We start from the raw sequence: 19,451 nt of genomic DNA, 5'->3' as shown, positions 1-19,451 counted from the left end.
ACTCACTGAGAGACACACACACTCACTGAAAGATGCATACACTCATTGACAGACACATACACTCATTGACAGACACACCCTCTCATATACACTGACAAACAATGACATACACAAACACTAACTGATTTGACACACTCTGATAGACACACACTATTACTCAGACACACACTTCGCCCCCAGCACACACACACTACTTCCCCTGTACACTAACACAGACACTCCGTATCCTCAGCACACACACACAAACACACTGTAACCAAAGCATAGACACAGACTGTCAGGGTACCTGTGGTCTCTACCTCCGAAAGAGGTAGAGACTTAGCTGTTCCTCCATCCAGACGGCCTGATGGCTCCCTTCCCCACGGTCTATCCGGTCATGCAAGGCCGGCCGCGAGGGAGTGACTGCCTTTTACAGTATCTAGGCAGGAAGTTGTCATCAGGACAATCCTCCAGAACGACCTGTCACTCAATTGCTGCAGGACCAATCAGGACGCCTCGGAGGCGTGGTTACTGCTCTGAACAGGGTATTTTACAGAGCTTCTTTCATTAGCTCATTGCCCTGTCGTGGTTCTAGCTTGTTCTAGTCACTCAGTGCTTGTGTATTCTATTATCCCTTTTGGTTTTGACCCGGCTTGTTTACCTTACTCTGCTTATCTCTGTTACCCTTGATTCGGCTTGTCTCTCGCTTACCTGTCTTCTGTTACCCTCGACCTCGGCTTGTCTTTGACCATTCTATACTGTACTACTTACGTTAGTCCGGCCATTCTAAGGTCCGGTATACGTATCTGGCTACTGTTTGTACTCTGCGTGTTGGATCCCTGTCCCGATCCTGACATTACGACAGGGCCAATGGATCCTGCAAGTACAAACAGTCAGCTTGCTTCTCCTGATCCTAGGTTTGAAGCCATGGATCACAGAATGGATCAGATGGCGCTTGCGCTACAGGCTCTATTATCTCGTGCCAATAACCCACCAGAGGAGATACGTAATACCCCTGTTTCTCCTGTCGGTTCAGGTCTAGAGGTAGCCACAGTGGGTGCTTCTTCTCGCATTACCCCCCCCCCCCCCAGTACGCTATGGTGGGGCTCCTGAGAAGTGTCGTGGTTTCTTAAACCAAATTAGTATCCACTTTGAATTGCAACCTCGCTCTTATCCTACAGATAGGGCAAAGGTAGGATTTATTATCACCCTACTTATTGAGAAAGCTCTGAGATGGGCCAACCCATTATGGGAGAACGATAACCCATTAGTTTATAACTATAACGCCTTTGTAGCTGCTTTTAGAAGAACATTTGACCCTCCAGGTAGAAAGGTTAATGCAGCCAGATTACTGTTGCGTCTGAAACAGGAGAACCGAACACTGGTGGATTATGCACTAGAGTTCAGGTCTCTGGCGTCAGAAGTCAAGTGGAATGAGCAAGCGTATATGGATGTATTTTTGAATGGCTTATCTGAAGTAATCCTTGATGAGGTTGCTACCAGAGAACTCCCTGAGAATTTAGAGGATTTAATTTCGTTCATCTCTCGTATAGATGAACGTTTAAGAGAGAGACAGAACACTCGAGAGAGGAACCGGAGACCTTCTTTTAGGTTAGCCCCCGCTTTTCCAAGTCCTGACTCCACGGTATCTTTGCTTCCTGAACCTATGCAGATAGGGTATACCCGCCTCTCTGAGGAGGAAAGACAGTACAGGAGAAGAGAGGGTTTGTGTATGTATTGTGGAGCTAAGGGTCATTTACTCTCGAACTGTTCTAACCGCCCGGGAAACGCTCGCACCTAAGTCTCTCTAGAGGACAGGCCTTGGGTGTTTCTATTTTGTCCTCTACTCCTAATTATAAAGATCACAGGCTTCTGCTACCAGTTTCCTTAACTTGCGGGAGGGAAGTAGTAAGGGCTATGGCTTTGATAGATTCCGGTGCTGCTGAGAATTTTATCGACCAAGCCTTTGCTAGTAAAAACAATTTCCCATCCCAGCTAAGGGAGACACCCTTGGCCGTTGAGGCCATAGATGGTAGACCACTACTAGACCCTGTTATCTTTCGTGAGACCATACCCATTGATTTAAATGTGGGTATCCTACACGTGGAGAGTTTATCTCTTCTGCTCATTTCGTCTCCTTCCGTTCCCATAGTTCTGGGGTACCCATGGTTGAAAGAACATAATCCTATTATTGATTGGGAGTTAGGGGAGATACTCTCGTGGGGCCAGGGCTGCCAGGATCGGTGTTTGTGCAAGGTTTCTCCATTAGCTAATATTAACATACAGGAGAATCCGACTCAGTCCACAGAAAGACAAATACCAGACCTTTACCTAGACTTAAGGGCAGTGTTTGACAAGAAGAATGCCGATTCTTTGCCGCCACACAGGTCATTTGACTGTAAAATTAAGCTTCTACCCGGGACTATGCCTCCGAGGGGCCATGTATATCCTTTGTCTGTTCAGGAAAACTCGGTTCTAGAGGAGTATATTCAGGAGAATTTAGAAAAGGGATTCATCAGGAGGTCTTCTTCTCCGGCCGGGGCGGGGTTCTTTTTCATTAAGAAGAAGGATGGCACGCTGAGACCTTGTATCGATTACCGAGGCTTGAATAAAATAACTGTCAGAAATGCCTATCCTATCCCACTGATTACCGCGTTATTTGATCGTCTTAAGGGCTCCAAAATCTTCACCAAGTTAGATATCAGAGGGGCTTACAATTTGGTAAGAATCCAGCAAGGTCACGAGTGGATGACGGCATTCAATACCCGGTATGGCCATTACGAATACACTGTTATGCCATTTGGACTATGCAATGCTCCTGCAGTATTTCAAGATTTGATTAATGAGGTACTTAGGGAGTTTCAGCATGATTGTGTTATTGTCTACCTGGACGACATACTAATGCACTCTAAGGAGATTGAGACTCACCATAGACAGGTCAGAAAGGTGTTACACAAACTTCTGCAACATGGTCTATACTGCAAATTGGAGAAGAGCAGTTTTGATCAGTCTCAGGTAGACTTTCTTGGGTACGTGATTTCTGGGGAAGGTTTTAAAATGGATCCTGGTAAACTCCAATCTATTTTAGACTGGCCTTTGCCCAAAGGACTCAAGGCTATCCAAAGGTTTATTGGTTTTTCCAACTACTATAGGCGCTTCATTAAGGGTTACTCCTCTATCATTGCGCCTATTACCAATATGACCAAACAAGGGGCTGATACTAAGTTCTGGTCTGAGGAAGCTCTTGGTGCTTTTAAGACTCTCAAGGAACTTTTTGCCTCAGCTCCCATTCTAGTTCATCCTGATACGACTCTGCCTTTCTTGCTCGAGGTCGATGCTTCTGAGACAGGAGTTGGGGCTGTTCTGTCTCAAAGGTTAGGGGTGGATAAACCGTTACACCCTTGTGGTTTCTTCTCTAAAAAAATTTCTGGGCCTGAGAGCAGATATGACATCGAGGAGAGGGAACTGTTAGCGGTCATTAAGGCTTTAAAGGAGTGGAGACATTTACTGGAAGGGACACTACACCCTGTTACTATCCTAACGGATCATAAGAACTTGTCTTATATTGGGGAGGCTAAGCGCTTGTCCGCCAGGCAGGCTCGCTGGGCTTTGTTCCTCACTCACTTTAATTATGTACTTACGTATAGACCTGGTTCTAAGAACTCTAAAGCCGATGCTTTGTCTCGTCAATATGAACCATCCACTATAACTGAACCACTTCTGTCCTCCATAGTTCCTAAGGGGAATATCATTGCGAACACGAATCTCAGGATTCACTCTCCATTGCTTTCTGAGATCATGAAGTTTCAGCATTTGGCACCCAAACAGACTCCTGGGGATCGACACTTCGTTCCTGCCGCTCTCCAACTGGAGGTGCTACGCTGTCTCCATAACAGCAAGGTGGCTGGGCATCCTGGCATCCGCAAGACTTATGCGCTGGTCTCTAAAGATTTTTGGTGGCCTGACTTACGCAAGGATATTAAAGAATTCATCGGGGCATGTGAAGTTTGTACCAAGACCAAGCTACCCCATTCGCTTCCATGCGGATTTCTGCACCCTTTAGAGGTTCCTGAAAAGCCTTGGTCCTGCCTGGCAATGGACTTCATTGTTGATTTGCCTATCTCTAAAAAGCAGACTGTCATCCTCACTGTGGTAGACAGATTTACTAAAATGGCTCACTTCATTCCCTTACCTAAACTCCCATCTTCGCCCGAATTAGCGGAGATATTCGCCAGGGAGATTTTCCGTTTGCATGGGATACCTTCCCAAATTGTCTCTGACAGAGGCTCCCAATTTGTTTCCCGTTTTTGGAGATCATTCTGCTCCCAACTAGGCATCAAATTAAATTTCTCCTCTGCCTATCATCCTCAGTCCAATGGAGCTGCTGAACGCACTAACCAAAAAGTTGAACAATATTTACGTTGTTTCGTTTCAGAACACCAGGACGATTGGGTCGGTTTGATTCCTTGGGCGGAGTTTGCACATAACAATCTCATTTGTGATTCTACGCATTCTAGCCCTTTTTTCTTGAATTATGGCTTTCATCCTTCCATCCTTCCTTCGGAGTCTTCTTCTCAAGGGATACCGTCGGTGGATGTTCATGTTGCCAATTTAAGAGAGTTGTGGGATCAAACTCGACAAATCCTTCTGCACAATTCTACGCTGGTTAAAAAACACGCTGACAAACGTAGAAGGGCAGCACCGGTGTTTGTTCCAGGCGATAGAGTATGGTTAAGTACTAGAAACATTCGGTTAAAAGTGCCGTCCATGAAGTTTGCTCCTCGATATATTGGACCTTACAGGGTACTGTCTCAAATTAACCCAGTTGCGTATCGTTTAGCGTTGCCTAATGCCTTACGCATTCCTAATTCATTTCATGTTTCCTTGCTAAAACCATTAATATGTAACAGGTTCTCCTCCACGATCGCCCCTCCCCGCTCAGTTCAGGTGGAGGGTCAGGAGGAGTATGAGGTCAATTCCATCGTTGATTCTCGAATCTCCCGGGGGAAACTGCAATATCTGGTCGATTGGAAGGGTTATGGTCCTGAGGAGAGAAGTTGGGTACCTCAGGAGGAGGTGCATGCTCCCCGTCTCCGCAGGGCGTTTCACTCTCGATTCCCTTCTTGCCCTGGTGTATTCCGCCCGGTGGGCGTATCTGAGAGGGGGGGTACTGTCAGGGTCCCTGTGGTCTCTACCTCCGAAAGAGGTAGAGACTTAGCTGTTCCTCCATCCAGACGGCCTGATGGCTCCCTTCCCCACGGTCTATCCGGTCATGCAAGGCCGGCCGCGAGGGAGTGACTGCCTTTTACAGCATCTAGGCAGGAAGTTGTCATCAGGACAATCCTCCGGAACGACCTGTCACTCAATTGCTGCAGGACCAATCAGGACGCCTCGGAGGCGTGGTTACTGCTCTGAACAGGGTATTTTACAGAGCTTCTTTCATTAGCTCATTGCCCTGTCGTGGTTCTAGCTTGTTCTAGTCACTCAGTGCTTGTGTATTCTATTATCCCTTTTGGTTTTGACCCGGCTTGTTTACCTTACTCTGCTTATCTCTGTTACCCTTGATTCGGCTTGTCTCTCGCTTACCTGTCTTCTGTTACCCTCGACCTCGGCTTGTCTTTGACCATTCTATACTGTACTACTTACGTTAGTCCGGCCATTCTAAGGTCCGGTATACGTATCTGGCTACTGTTTGTACTCTGCGTGTTGGATCCCTGTCCCGATCCTGACACAGACACACAACATCCCCTGCATACAAACAAGCGCACACTGCATTCCCAGCACATTTACAGGTACACTGCATCTCCAGCATACACACAGACACACACTGCAACCCCAGCACACAGAAAGACACACACTTTGCCCCCAGCACACATACACTTCATCCCCCCTCACACACACACACAGACACACTGTATCCCATGCACTGCATCCCCTGCACACAAACAGACAAACTGCATCTCCAGTACATACACATACATAGACACAGACACAATGCATTCTCAGCACAAGCACAGAGATACACTGCATCCACAGCACAAACACAGACTACATCCCCTGCTCACTGTGAGGGGGGGCAGGGTGTTTGGTTGGTTGTAGAGGGGATGGTGATTCGGTGGGAGAGCTGGTGGGTGGCAGCATTTCATCCTTGGACTCAGGCAGCTCAATGTCTTGTGCCGGCCCTGCAGCCTAATGTGGTGTTTGAAACCAAAGGCAATAACAAGGTTGCCAAGAAAGGAAGCATAGATTAGAAGCTAAATGTGCCAAGGACATAATTTTGGGGAATAACAACTGAAACAGCAAGTGAGAAGGAGATTGCGATAACTATCTTCTGCCAATCATTACCCTTACTACTTTGTTTCTTTTCTTTTTCTTTTTATTATTTAACATGTGCTCTTAATGATTTATACTCTAATCCGTAATTATATCATGACTTGCATTTTAATGACTGTTTTGTTTCCACAAATTTTTAAATAAAGTTAAATTAATATTTTGTTGTGAAATGTTTTGTTTGCAATTAAGAGAACACGTAGGGCAGTAATTGTTTCTACCTTAAGGGCTCGGTCCAAATCCTTCTTAGCGTCAGTTTCTCCACGTGTAGAACAAACTATTAGTTAATGATTTATTGTGAACCTAACTCCAGGTTACATTGAAATAGGATAAAATATACTGTATCTACTCGAGTTTAAGCCGACCCGAATATAAGCTGAGGCCCCTAATTTTACCACAAAAAATGGGAAAACTTATTGACTTGAGTATAAGCCTAGGGTGGGAAATGCAGCAGCTACGGGTAAATCTCTAAATAAAATTAGATTCCAATAAAAGTACATTAATTGAATATGTATTTACAGTGTGTGTATATAATGAATGCAGAGTGTGTGTGTGTTTGTGTAGTGTGTGTGTGTGTGTGTTTGTGTGTATATAATGAATGCAGAATGTGTGTGTTTGTGTGAATGCAGTATGTTTGTATATGATGCAGAGTGTGTGTGTGTTTGTGTAAAAGAAAAAAGAAGAAAGAAGGGTGCGGCTTAAAAACAAATACAAATAATACTTATGTAGATATGTAACAGTACAGGCAGTTATGCAATAGTCCAATATTAGAGTAGTTCACGTAGGCAGAAGAAGATCCTTGTGAGACAGCGAGCGAAGTCTATGGTCACAATTGTGAACTCGTAGTCCAGAGGTATGTACATGGAGAAAAGTAGAAGACAAAAGACTCCAATGGTGCAGTATGTCTTAATCAGAAAAAATATATCGGAAAAAATAAAAACAACCTACTCACACTTTCCAGAGCTATAATTCCACCTCTGGTTTATATGGCATGAAGTGGAACAATCCCCACTCAAGGATATGCGGAGTGTCTATGGTGTTCTTCGGTATAGCAGTCCAATATGACAGTCCAGCTCGAGGTAAAGATAAAATATATAGTGCTCCCTGAATAGCTGTTATGGTAATAAAAAGTAGGATAAAATATACTCACGATATTATGAGCAGACGCACTGCTCGATGGATAGCGTGTGGGTGGTATAATCCCCTCACCATACCACTTTTGTTTTTTTACTATATATTTTCTGTGTGATTTGGAGTGACTCACACTTGGTGATTTGAGCATCTTTTATCGATATTTTTCCTTTCCTCTATTGTATTTTATATGTTTTGTTATCAAACCAGCCGATAAGGGCGGTGGCATTGTCATATTATCCAGAGATCAGTATGTCAAAGAAGCTATGAGACAATTAAATTACCCTAATGTTTACAAGAAATTTAAAAATGACCGCACTCTCAAAATTCAACAGATTCTAAATTCCTTCTTAATAAATGGCCGAGACCTGGGTATTTTAAGTAAATAAGAATTCGAATTTTTAAAAAATTCCCGTTATTTATTTGTTACCAAAAATTCATAAAAATATTAATAACCTCCCCCCCCCCCCAGGAAGACCAATTGTGTCTGGCATTAATTCGTTTTATCTAACTTATCTGAATATTTAGACACTTTCTTACAAACACAGTCAAGTGTATGAAATCCTATCTACAAGACTCAATGACTTTGCTTCACTTCTTAAACGATTTTACATGGAAAGACACATATTTTTTAGTTATGTGTGATGTACAATCCCTGTACTATTATCCCCCATGACGGTGGATGTTTAGCGGTTGAAAACAATTTAAAAGCAGAAAACTAAATTAAAGATCACCAAATAAGTTTTATTATTGAAGGTATTAACATTATTCTAAAAAACTATTATTTTTGGTTTTTAGACTCTTTTTATCTACAAAAACAAGGGAATGCTATGGGGACCAGGTTTGCCCCCAGTTATGCCAACTTATTTATGGTGGAATGGGAATCTTCTGCCATCTTGGGCGGGCATGACTGGCAGACAAACCTGGTTACATATTTTCGATATATTGATGATTTGTTTTTTATTTGGGAAGGTTCTGAAAATTCTCTTAATCAATTTTAACAGTTTTTAAATAGCAATAGCAAAGGCATTATCTTAACTTGGGAATACAGTCAATCCCTTATTCATTTCTTAGATTTAGAAAGTTTTATTCTGAATAACCAGTTACATACAAAGACCTTTTTTAAGAAAGTATGTACTAACAATGTCATTGACATGTCCAGCTGTCATCATAAACCATGGCTTCATGGGATACCAAAAAGCCAGTCCCTCCGCCTTCGGAGGAATTGCTCCCGAATTGAAGATTATGAGGAACAATTTAACATTCTTTTAAGTAAATTTACTCAAAAAAAACTATCCTGATAACGATCTTAGTCATGCAAAAAATAATGTTAAAGAAAAATATAGATTAGACACGTTAGAATATTGAGATAAAACAAACACAAAGGGTGCCCCATCATTGCCAATTATTTTTGATTTTAATAACGAAAGCCATGTTATGAAAAAAATCATTAATAAACACTGGCATATATTAAAGCAGGATGAAACTCTAGCTGGAATTATCCCCGACAAACCTCATGTCATATTTAGAGGAGCACCCAGCTTCAAATCCATCCTCACAAAAAACTTTACTAAATAAAGTAGTATCACTTTCCTTTCTTTCTAAGCCCAAAGGTTTTTTTTAAATGCAACAATTGTATAGTGTGTAAACGTACCGATGCGGCCATTAAATCTAAAACTACCTCCTTTAAGTCTTCTGTTACACAAAAAACATATTTCATAAAAAATGTCATCCATTGTTACACAAAAAATGTAGTTTATTTATTAGAATGTCCCTGTGGGCTCCAATATGTCGGCATGATGACCAAGAATCTTAAGATTAGACTGGTGGAACATTGTCGCAATATCGCCAACGGGTACGAGAATCACTCAGTTTATAAACACTTTTTAAATCATAAAAAAAATACTAAACACCTTAAATGTATAGGTATTGACATATGTGAGAGGAGGGGATATTAAAAGAATTTTAGGAAGTAGAGAAATGGAATGAGCATAACATTTAAAGACCCTTACCCCACAAGGTCTTAATATGGAGTTTGACCTTTTTAACTTTTTATAAATTGTATAACATCTTTTTATCCAATACCTGTTTTTTGGTTTTTTTTTTTAGACTATTATGTTACTCTTTCTCTTTCATCTATGTGATTTTAAGCCACTCTAGTCACCTTACCTAATTTTAGTCTCTTGGATTATTATTCCATTTTGTTTTATTTTAATTCATTTTTTATTTTATTTTATTTTATCATGTATATTCTTAACATTCTTATCTTATGTTTTATTTTTCATTTTATTACTTGGATGTTCCTTCCCACCCACACTACATATTATGCTGTCCCTATGTTTTATATAAAAATAAGTTTGAGTTATGTGGTTTAATGATATGTTCAACTGCCACTGTTCGTGTCTAAATATGCCTTGATTGTTAATTTTTTAACCATTGCATTTTTAGTTATGCCCTCCCCCAGTGGTTTAGCCCAGTTTGGGTCTCGATTCCACAGTTCGGGAGATGCTATGTCTCAGTGTGTTGTCTGTGCTGCCACTGCACTAGACAACACGTGGGAATATCTGCTCTTTTTTTCTTCAGTCCCGTCGCCCCGTGTACAGAACTCCTCCCACGGGGCGACGAGACTACTTCCTCATCTCTCTTGCCGCATATGCATTCCACTCCCATATGATGTATGCGGTCCATTGTAGTCACGTGACGCGGAAGTACATGCGTGTCAAGTGACCATCTTCTGAGTTAATTTTTTCTCATTTAAAGGCTTCTGTTTTTATTTGTGTTCATTTGTATAATCTCCCTCACCTATACACTATATAAGTATGGACTTTTATTATGTTTTTATCAAAGTACAGTTGCAAGAAAAAGTATGTGAACCCTTTGGAATGATATGGATTTCTGCTCAAATTGGTCATAAAATGTGATCTGATCATCATCTAAGTCACAACAATAGACAATCACAGTCTGCTTAAACTAATAACACACAAAGAATGAAATGTTGCCATGTTTTTATTGAACACACCATGTAAACATTCACAGTGCAGGTGGAAAAAGTATGTGAACCCTTGGATTTAATAACTGGACAAAACAAATACCACAAGACATAACTTCATGTTTCAGAATGCATTTTAATTCAATGTTGATTGGCTCATACAGCAAATGGTGAACTGCGTTGTCACCAGAGGAAACTGGGTACCACTAGGTAATCATTAAAAGGACAACGGAATGTTTGTTTTTCAGATGTCGCGCTAGATATCATTTGTTAAGCAAAGAAGCAGACAGCAGTTCCATCACAGGATTCCATCATATTAACACTTCTTCACGCACTTCACGTCCTGATGACAGTGCTGGGGAGCCGGTTTGCAGGGATCTGGAAAGAGAGAACAGAGATTGTATGAGTGAGAGATAGAAAATTAGACTGCCAATTTATTTGTAGATTAACCATTTTGAACATGAATATACTCTAATTGCAACCTTGAAATATTAGAAAGTTATTTAAGGACCAAATATAACAGTTTGTAGTTATATTTAGGTCTGTACTAACTGCATGTCATCAATTATTAAAACGTTCCTATTCTATGGCAGCACCATGCTTCCCATGAGGGGGTCATTCTATTTTGGAATAATACCTTTAAAGAACAGACTATTATGGCCACACAGAATGCTGTTATTTTTAAAGGAGCACTCCACGCACCTAAACTACTTTTTTTTTAATTATACAATACAATATGCACAGATTTCAACCGAAATTGTCACTTTTATAAATGAATCTTGTTACATTGCCCACAGTTCTGTAAATTTCTGGTTTGTTTAGTTCAATAAAGCTAAACTCAGGATGCAGTATTTGCCCAGAGCACCTGCCTTGCAAAGACTTCTCATTGAGTTGCATTGGGAAGCCTGTGATTGGACAGCCACAGAAATTCTGAGTGGGGGAGAAGGGGAGGGCTTGCAAAGGCTTATGTGTAAGAGATCTGTAGCTTTTGCAAACTGTTTTTAGATATGCTACCTATAAATAAATACGTGTATTTTTTTCATCAGTGGAATATCTACTAGATAAAGGTGTATTGTTTGTACTTGGGCAGTGGAGTGTACTTTTAATGGATTAGAGATGTCTTCTTGTAGTATTGTTTTATGCATTAACGTAATAACAAAATAAGATTTAATTCATTTTATTTGTTAGTTAATGTTAGCGGACTGAGCTCATGACAGCAGCAGCTAATAACAATTCATATATGTATGTCCTGATACTGCCCGATATTAGATGTCTCCCGGTGCAGTCTCAATCACATAGTGCAGTATTGATTTACTACATAGTGTGACAACCCCCACCAAACAGAATGTGATTTATTAACATGATCAGCCCGTAGTAATAAGAAGACTCTTCCTTTGTGGGTCCATTATCTATATTTTAGCAAAAAGTACTTTTTTTGTTTCTACGCTATAAATAAATATTAGTCAGTGGAGAGATAATAGGTTGTGCCGTTTTTACCTGGGCATTGAGGAACTGGCTTGGGGCATGGGTCACAAGCTGCAAAAGAAGAAGGAAAAAAATATTAATGATTTTTCTCAAATTTGTGTACTATTAACTTAATTAGAATAAAATTCTGCTAAATCCCATGCAATCTATTTACATTTTCAATACATTGAAATTGCTTTGTACCTGAAATACATTTCACAATATAAACCTTACAATTATTTTGTTTAATTTTTTTTTTAATACATTTTTTGGCATTAACTAGTATAAAATCAATTTTATTCATAGATACTGATGGCCCAATATTCAAAGCAGTAATCTGTAAAAAGCTTTCATTAAAAAACTGCATTACCACAGCTGTAATATTAACACTTTTTTATTTATTTTTATTTCAAAATTTATTTATTTAAATTATTTAACAAATACAATTTATATAAGTCTACATTTAAATATTCAGTCACTCAAACACAAATACACAATAAATCACATTACATATAAATGTGCTACATTCATACTAGGGGGTTCCAAGGATAAAACTTTTACAAATTCAGAATATCGCGAATCTTTTAACATCATGTTCAGGGTAGATCTTACATAGTTGACAATTTGTTTAAGCATATTTCATACATACATTTTTTTCTTATTAGTGAAATATGATTTATCGTAAGCCATTTTTCCATATTCAATTGTGTTTTAATTTGAGAAAGTATATTTTGTAAAAAGTTAAGGAGGACCTCCAATTTAGAGCTATTATAATTTTCATAGCTATAAAACAATGGATAGCAATACAGATATAATTTCGTGATTCTAAATTCCAGTTTACATTTCATAATGCAACTGTAGGTGAGAATGTTAGTTTTATACCTGTCAAATCATAATAAAGTTTACAAATCCAAGACCAAATTTCATTAACACATGGGCAATGCCACCATATGTGAATATATCAACCCAAATTACTGCCACATCTCCAACACGCAGGGTCGCAATTCTTATACGTTTTAGCTAATTTATTTGGAGTTAAATACCATTTATTTATAACTTTGAAATGGCACTCTGTCAAATTCAAACAATGTATATTTTTAGAAATATGTGACAAAGAGGAACACCATTCTTCCAATGTTATAGTTAATTCTAATTCTTGTTCCCAATAATTTATTATTTTCGTTGGATTATCATTAAGTAAGTCTAGCAGGTGATTTTCTTTGGAAATTACTCTATTAACATAAATGTTGCTAAATATATTTTCCATAAGACCTGCTGACTGAAATGAGGATTTTAAAGTATTGGTATCTATAACGTTTTTTATTCTTAAATATGTAAAAAAAATTCCCTGTTTGGGATCTCTTGGAATGGAATAATATTATCATCTTTCATTATTTGTGAAATTTAAATTGTATCTTTATTTGGCCAATTCTTTAATGATAAATCTTTCATATTTTGTTATAGTACAGTTAATTTACAGGTTTTTGGAATATATATACCAATTCCCAAAGCTTTTTTTATCTCCTCCCAAACTTGTAAAAGTTGAAATAATATTAATGATGTGTCTGTAAGGGCCTCTATATGTTTCTTATCACAATTTAACCATAGATAGTACTCCAATGTCCTTGTTTTAGTTGCTTCTGCTTCAATACTGTACCAAGGGTCTCCATTCACTTGTTGCTCTTGTAATGTGTATATATGTTTGATTATATTCGCATAATATATACGTTTTGCGTTAGGAAAGTTTAAACCACCTTGTTTTATCTTTTTTGAAAATATCTTTAATCTGATCATGGGCTTTTTATTCTTCCAGATATATATATATATATATATATATATATATATATATATATATATATATAATATAATAATTCTAAAATAAAACATAGACGAACATGATTTAAGTATTGATATAACATAGATTTTTTTTTACTTACGATCCTGACATTGCTTTGTTGGTGGGCATCGTGGTGGGCAAGGATCTTGACATGGATCTGGGCATTTCTTCTGTCCCTTGACTCCAGACATGATTATTTTTGGTCGAGTTTTACAGACTGTGCCGTAAGTTTGAAGGGAAGAAGGAGCTTTTCAGTTGTGTTGAATATGTGCTAACTTACTGTATTTATACGTCAGGATAGAAATATTTGCATCTAATAAATTGTTTTACAGTGAAACTGAATACAGGTTTATCTTGTTGAAATATTTCAAACATACATCCTTACACCTCTTTTAATAACACTTTTTATGGTTTAAGTGTGTAATTGCGTTCCGTTTTTATATCATTACATATTTTTGTATTATCTGTATACTTAAGATTTGCATATTAGAATTTGTGAGCAATTGTTATATTTATTTATTACTGGTATATATAAAGCGCCAACAGATTCCGCAGCGCTGTACAATTAATGGAGACCGTACAATATAGACAGACAAATACAAGAGGTAGAGAGAGCCCTGCCTGTAAGCTGATAACTAGCCATTGAAGCTCTTTTATACAAAGTGCTTAGCTAGATAGCCCTTGAGCTTGATTAAGCACACATATTAATTTATCTGTTTCCGCGTGTATTCAGGGAGCACTGTCTTGTAGTGAAAATCAAACTAATTTGAAAAATGTAGAAACAAAGGGGCTGGCTTTAAAATATCTCCAATCTGGTTATAGTCACAGTGTTGTTTTTCTATCAAATATTGTGCTCTTTTCTACAGTTTGGAGTTTAGCGAATAAACCTTTTGATTTACAAACAAAACACATTGACGTACCTTAATTAAAACAATGAAATGGGGTTTTAAAAAAAGCTTAATATTCAAATTTAGATCTATAAGACTCTGATTCACAATGTAGGGTATATTCACTAAACAATAAATGGCAATCAAATGACAGCAAAGAAAATGGCACAATTGTGTCTTGGTGGGAGTGAAGCAGAGGTGGAGGAGAGAGCAAGAGACAGGTATGTGAGGTACAAGTTACTCTGGGAGGCCCGGTGGTGTATTTTGGATTTGTTCGGCCCACCCCCCATATTTATATTTTCCCTACCCCTTCCTGACAAGGCCGCACTTTGACTGACAGACACTTTCTTACTGAAGCATTCACTCACATACACTCACTAAAAGATAGTCATTGGCACACATACTGTTTAACCAACACACACTTTCACTGACAGAAAGACACACACTCTCATATACACTGACAAACAATGACATACACACTCACTGATTTGACACACTCTGACATGCACACACTATTACTCAGGACCACACTGACAGACACACACACTCACTGAGAGACACACACACTCACTGAAAGATGCATACACTCATTGACAGACACATACACTCATTGACAGACACACCCTCTCATATACACTGACAAACAATGACATACACAAACACTAACTGATTTGACACACTCTGATAGACACACACTATTACTCAGACACACACTTCGCCCCCAGCACACACACACTACTTCCCCTGTACACTAACACAGACACTCCGTATCCTCAGCACACACACACAAACACACTGTAACCAAAGCATAGACACAGACTGTCAGGGTACCTGTGGTCTCTACCTCCGAAAGAGGTAGAGACTTAGCTGTTCCTCCATCCAGACGGCCTGATGGCTCCCTTCCCCACGGTCTATCCGGTCATGCAAGGCCGGCCGCGAGGGAGTGACTGCCTTTTACAGTATCTAGGCAGGAAGTTGTCATCAGGACAATCCTCCAGAACGACCTGTCACTCAATTGCTGCAGGACCAATCAGGACGCCTCGGAGGCGTGGTTACTGCTCTGAACAGGGTATTTTACAGAGCTTCTTTCATTAGCTCATTGCCCTGTCGTGGTTCTAGCTTGTTCTAGTCACTCAGTGCTTGTGTATTCTATTATCCCTTTTGGTTTTGACCCGGCTTGTTTACCTTACTCTGCTTATCTCTGTTACCCTTGATTCGGCTTGTCTCTCGCTTACCTGTCTTCTGTTACCCTCGACCTCGGCTTGTCTTTGACCATTCTATACTGTACTACTTACGTTAGTCCGGCCATTCTAAGGTCCGGTATACGTATCTGGCTACTGTTTGTACTCTGCGTGTTGGATCCCTGTCCCGATCCTGACATTACGACAGGGCCAATGGATCCTGCAAGTACAAACAGTCAGCTTGCTTCTCCTGATCCTAGGTTTGAAGCCATGGATCACAGAATGGATCAGATGGCGCTTGCGCTACAGGCTCTATTATCTCGTGCCAATAACCCACCAGAGGAGATACGTAATACCCCTGTTTCTCCTGTCGGTTCAGGTCTAGAGGTAGCCACAGTGGGTGCTTCTTCTCGCATTACCCCCCCCCCCCCCCAGTACGCTATGGTGGGGCTCCTGAGAAGTGTCGTGGTTTCTTAAACCAAATTAGTATCCACTTTGAATTGCAACCTCGCTCTTATCCTACAGATAGGGCAAAGGTAGGATTTATTATCACCCTACTTATTGAGAAAGCTCTGAGATGGGCCAACCCATTATGGGAGAACGATAACCCATTAGTTTATAACTATAACGCCTTTGTAGCTGCTTTTAGAAGAACATTTGACCCTCCAGGTAGAAAGGTTAATGCAGCCAGATTACTGTTGCGTCTGAAACAGGAGAACCGAACACTGGTGGATTATGCACTAGAGTTCAGGTCTCTGGCGTCAGAAGTCAAGTGGAATGAGCAAGCGTATATGGATGTATTTTTGAATGGCTTATCTGAAGTAATCCTTGATGAGGTTGCTACCAGAGAACTCCCTGAGAATTTAGAGGATTTAATTTCGTTCATCTCTCGTATAGATGAACGTTTAAGAGAGAGACAGAACACTCGAGAGAGGAACCGGAGACCTTCTTTTAGGTTAGCCCCCGCTTTTCCAAGTCCTGACTCCACGGTATCTTTGCTTCCTGAACCTATGCAGATAGGGTATACCCGCCTCTCTGAGGAGGAAAGACAGTACAGGAGAAGAGAGGGTTTGTGTATGTATTGTGGAGCTAAGGGTCATTTACTCTCGAACTGTTCTAACCGCCCGGGAAACGCTCGCACCTAAGTCTCTCTAGAGGACAGGCCTTGGGTGTTTCTATTTTGTCCTCTACTCCTAATTATAAAGATCACAGGCTTCTGCTACCAGTTTCCTTAACTTGCGGGAGGGAAGTAGTAAGGGCTATGGCTTTGATAGATTCCGGTGCTGCTGAGAATTTTATCGACCAAGCCTTTGCTAGTAAAAACAATTTCCCATCCCAGCTAAGGGAGACACCCTTGGCCGTTGAGGCCATAGATGGTAGACCACTACTAGACCCTGTTATCTTTCGTGAGACCATACCCATTGATTTAAATGTGGGTATCCTACACGTGGAGAGTTTATCTCTTCTGCTCATTTCGTCTCCTTCCGTTCCCATAGTTCTGGGGTACCCATGGTTGAAAGAACATAATCCTATTATTGATTGGGAGTTAGGGGAGATACTCTCGTGGGGCCAGGGCTGCCAGGATCGGTGTTTGTGCAAGGTTTCTCCATTAGCTAATATTAACATACAGGAGAATCCTACTCAGTCCACAGAAAGACAAATACCAGACCTTTACCTAGACTTAAGGGCAGTGTTTGACAAGAAGAATGCCGATTCTTTGCCGCCACACAGGTCATTTGACTGTAAAATTAAGCTTCTACCCGGGACTATGCCTCCGAGGGGCCATGTATATCCTTTGTCTGTTCAGGAAAACTCGGTTCTAGAGGAGTATATTCAGGAGAATTTAGAAAAGGGATTCATCAGGAGGTCTTCTTCTCCGGCCGGGGCGGGGTTCTTTTTCATTAAGAAGAAGGATGGCACGCTGAGACCTTGTATCGATTACCGAGGCTTGAATTAAATAACTGTCAGAAATGCCTATCCTATCCCACTGATTACCGCGTTATTTGATCGTCTTAAGGGCTCCAAAATCTTCACCAAGTTAGATATCAGAGGGGCTTACAATTTGGTAAGAATCCAGCAAGGTCACGAGTGGATGACGGCATTCAATACCCGGTATGGCCATTACGAATACACTGTTATGCCATTTGGACTATGCAATGCTCCTGCAGTATTTCAAGATTTGATTAATGAGGTACTTAGGGAGTTTCAGCATGATTGTGTTATTGTCTACCTGGACGACATACTAATGCACTCTAAGGAGATTGAGACTCACCATAGACAGGTCAGAAAGGTGTTACACAAACTTCTGCAACATGGTCTATACTGCAAATTGGAGAAGAGCAGTTTTGATCAGTCTCAGGTAGACTTTCTTGGGTACGTGATTTCTGGGGAAGGTTTTAAAATGGATCCTGGTAAACTCCAATCTATTTTAGACTGGCCTTTGCCCAAAGGACTCAAGGCTATCCAAAGGTTTATTGGTTTTTCCAACTACTATAGGCGCTTCATTAAGGGTTACTCCTCTATCATTGCGCCTATTACCAATATGACCAAACAAGGGGCTGATACTAAGTTCTGGTCTGAGGAAGCTCTTGGTGCTTTTAAGACTCTCAAGGAACTTTTTGCCTCAGCTCCCATTCTAGTTCATCCTGATACGACTCTGCCTTTCTTGCTCGAGGTCGATGCTTCTGAGACAGGAGTTGGGGCTGTTCTGTCTCAAAGGTTAGGGGTGGATAAACCGTTACACCCTTGTGGTTTCTTCTCTAAAAAAATTTCTGGGCCTGAGAGCAGATATGACATCGAGGAGAGGGAACTGTTAGCGGTCATTAAGGCTTTAAAGGAGTGGAGACATTTACTGGAAGGGACACTACACCCTGTTACTATCCTAACGGATCATAAGAACTTGTCTTATATTGGGGAGGCTAAGCGCTTGTCCGCCAGGCAGGCTCGCTGGGCTTTGTTCCTCACTCACTTTAATTATGTACTTACGTATAGACCTGGTTCTAAGAACTCTAAAGCCGATGCTTTGTCTCGTCAATATGAACCATGCACTATAACTGAACCACTTCTGTCCTCCATAGTTCCTAAGGGGAATATCATTGCGAACACGAATCTCAGGATTCACTCTCCATTGCTTTCTGAGATCATGAAGTTTCAGCATTTGGCACCCAAACAGACTCCTGGGGATCGACACTTCGTTCCTGCCGCTCTCCAACTGGAGGTGCTACGCTGTCTCCATAACAGCAAGGTGGCTGGGCATCCTGGCATCCGCAAGACTTATGCGCTGGTCTCTAAAGATTTTTGGTGGCCTGACTTACGCAAGGATATTAAAGAATTCATCGGGGCATGTGAAGTTTGTACCAAGACCAAGCTACCCCATTCGCTTCCATGCGGATTTCTGCACCCTTTAGAGGTTCCTGAAAAGCCTTGGTCCTGCCTGGCAATGGACTTCATTGTTGATTTGCCTATCTCTAAAAAGCAGACTGTCATCCTCACTGTGGTAGACAGATTTACTAAAATGGCTCACTTCATTCCCTTACCTAAACTCCCATCTTCGCCCGAATTAGCGGAGATATTCGCCAGGGAGATTTTCCGTTTGCATGGGATACCTTCCCAAATTGTCTCTGACAGAGGCTCCCAATTTGTTTCCCGTTTTT

General features: G+C 40.5%; 1 long non-coding RNA gene across 1 annotated transcript; it reads right to left on the bottom strand.

Annotated features, from left to right (window-relative positions):
* Positions 1–10,564: 10,564 nt before the first annotated feature.
* LOC134575423 (uncharacterized) lies at positions 10,565–13,971 on the bottom strand. Its single transcript, XR_010085653.1, has 3 exons — positions 13,831–13,971; positions 11,927–11,965; positions 10,565–10,807 (listed from the first exon to the last, which is right to left on the bottom strand). It is a non-coding gene; the product is annotated as an uncharacterized LOC134575423 (long non-coding RNA).
* Positions 13,972–19,451: the final 5,480 nt, after the last annotated feature.

This window comes from Pelobates fuscus, chromosome 10 (assembly GCF_036172605.1).
Source record: "Pelobates fuscus isolate aPelFus1 chromosome 10, aPelFus1.pri, whole genome shotgun sequence".
Taxonomy (NCBI): domain Eukaryota; kingdom Metazoa; phylum Chordata; class Amphibia; order Anura; family Pelobatidae; genus Pelobates; species Pelobates fuscus.
This window is presented reverse-complemented; position numbering and strand designations above follow the sequence as displayed.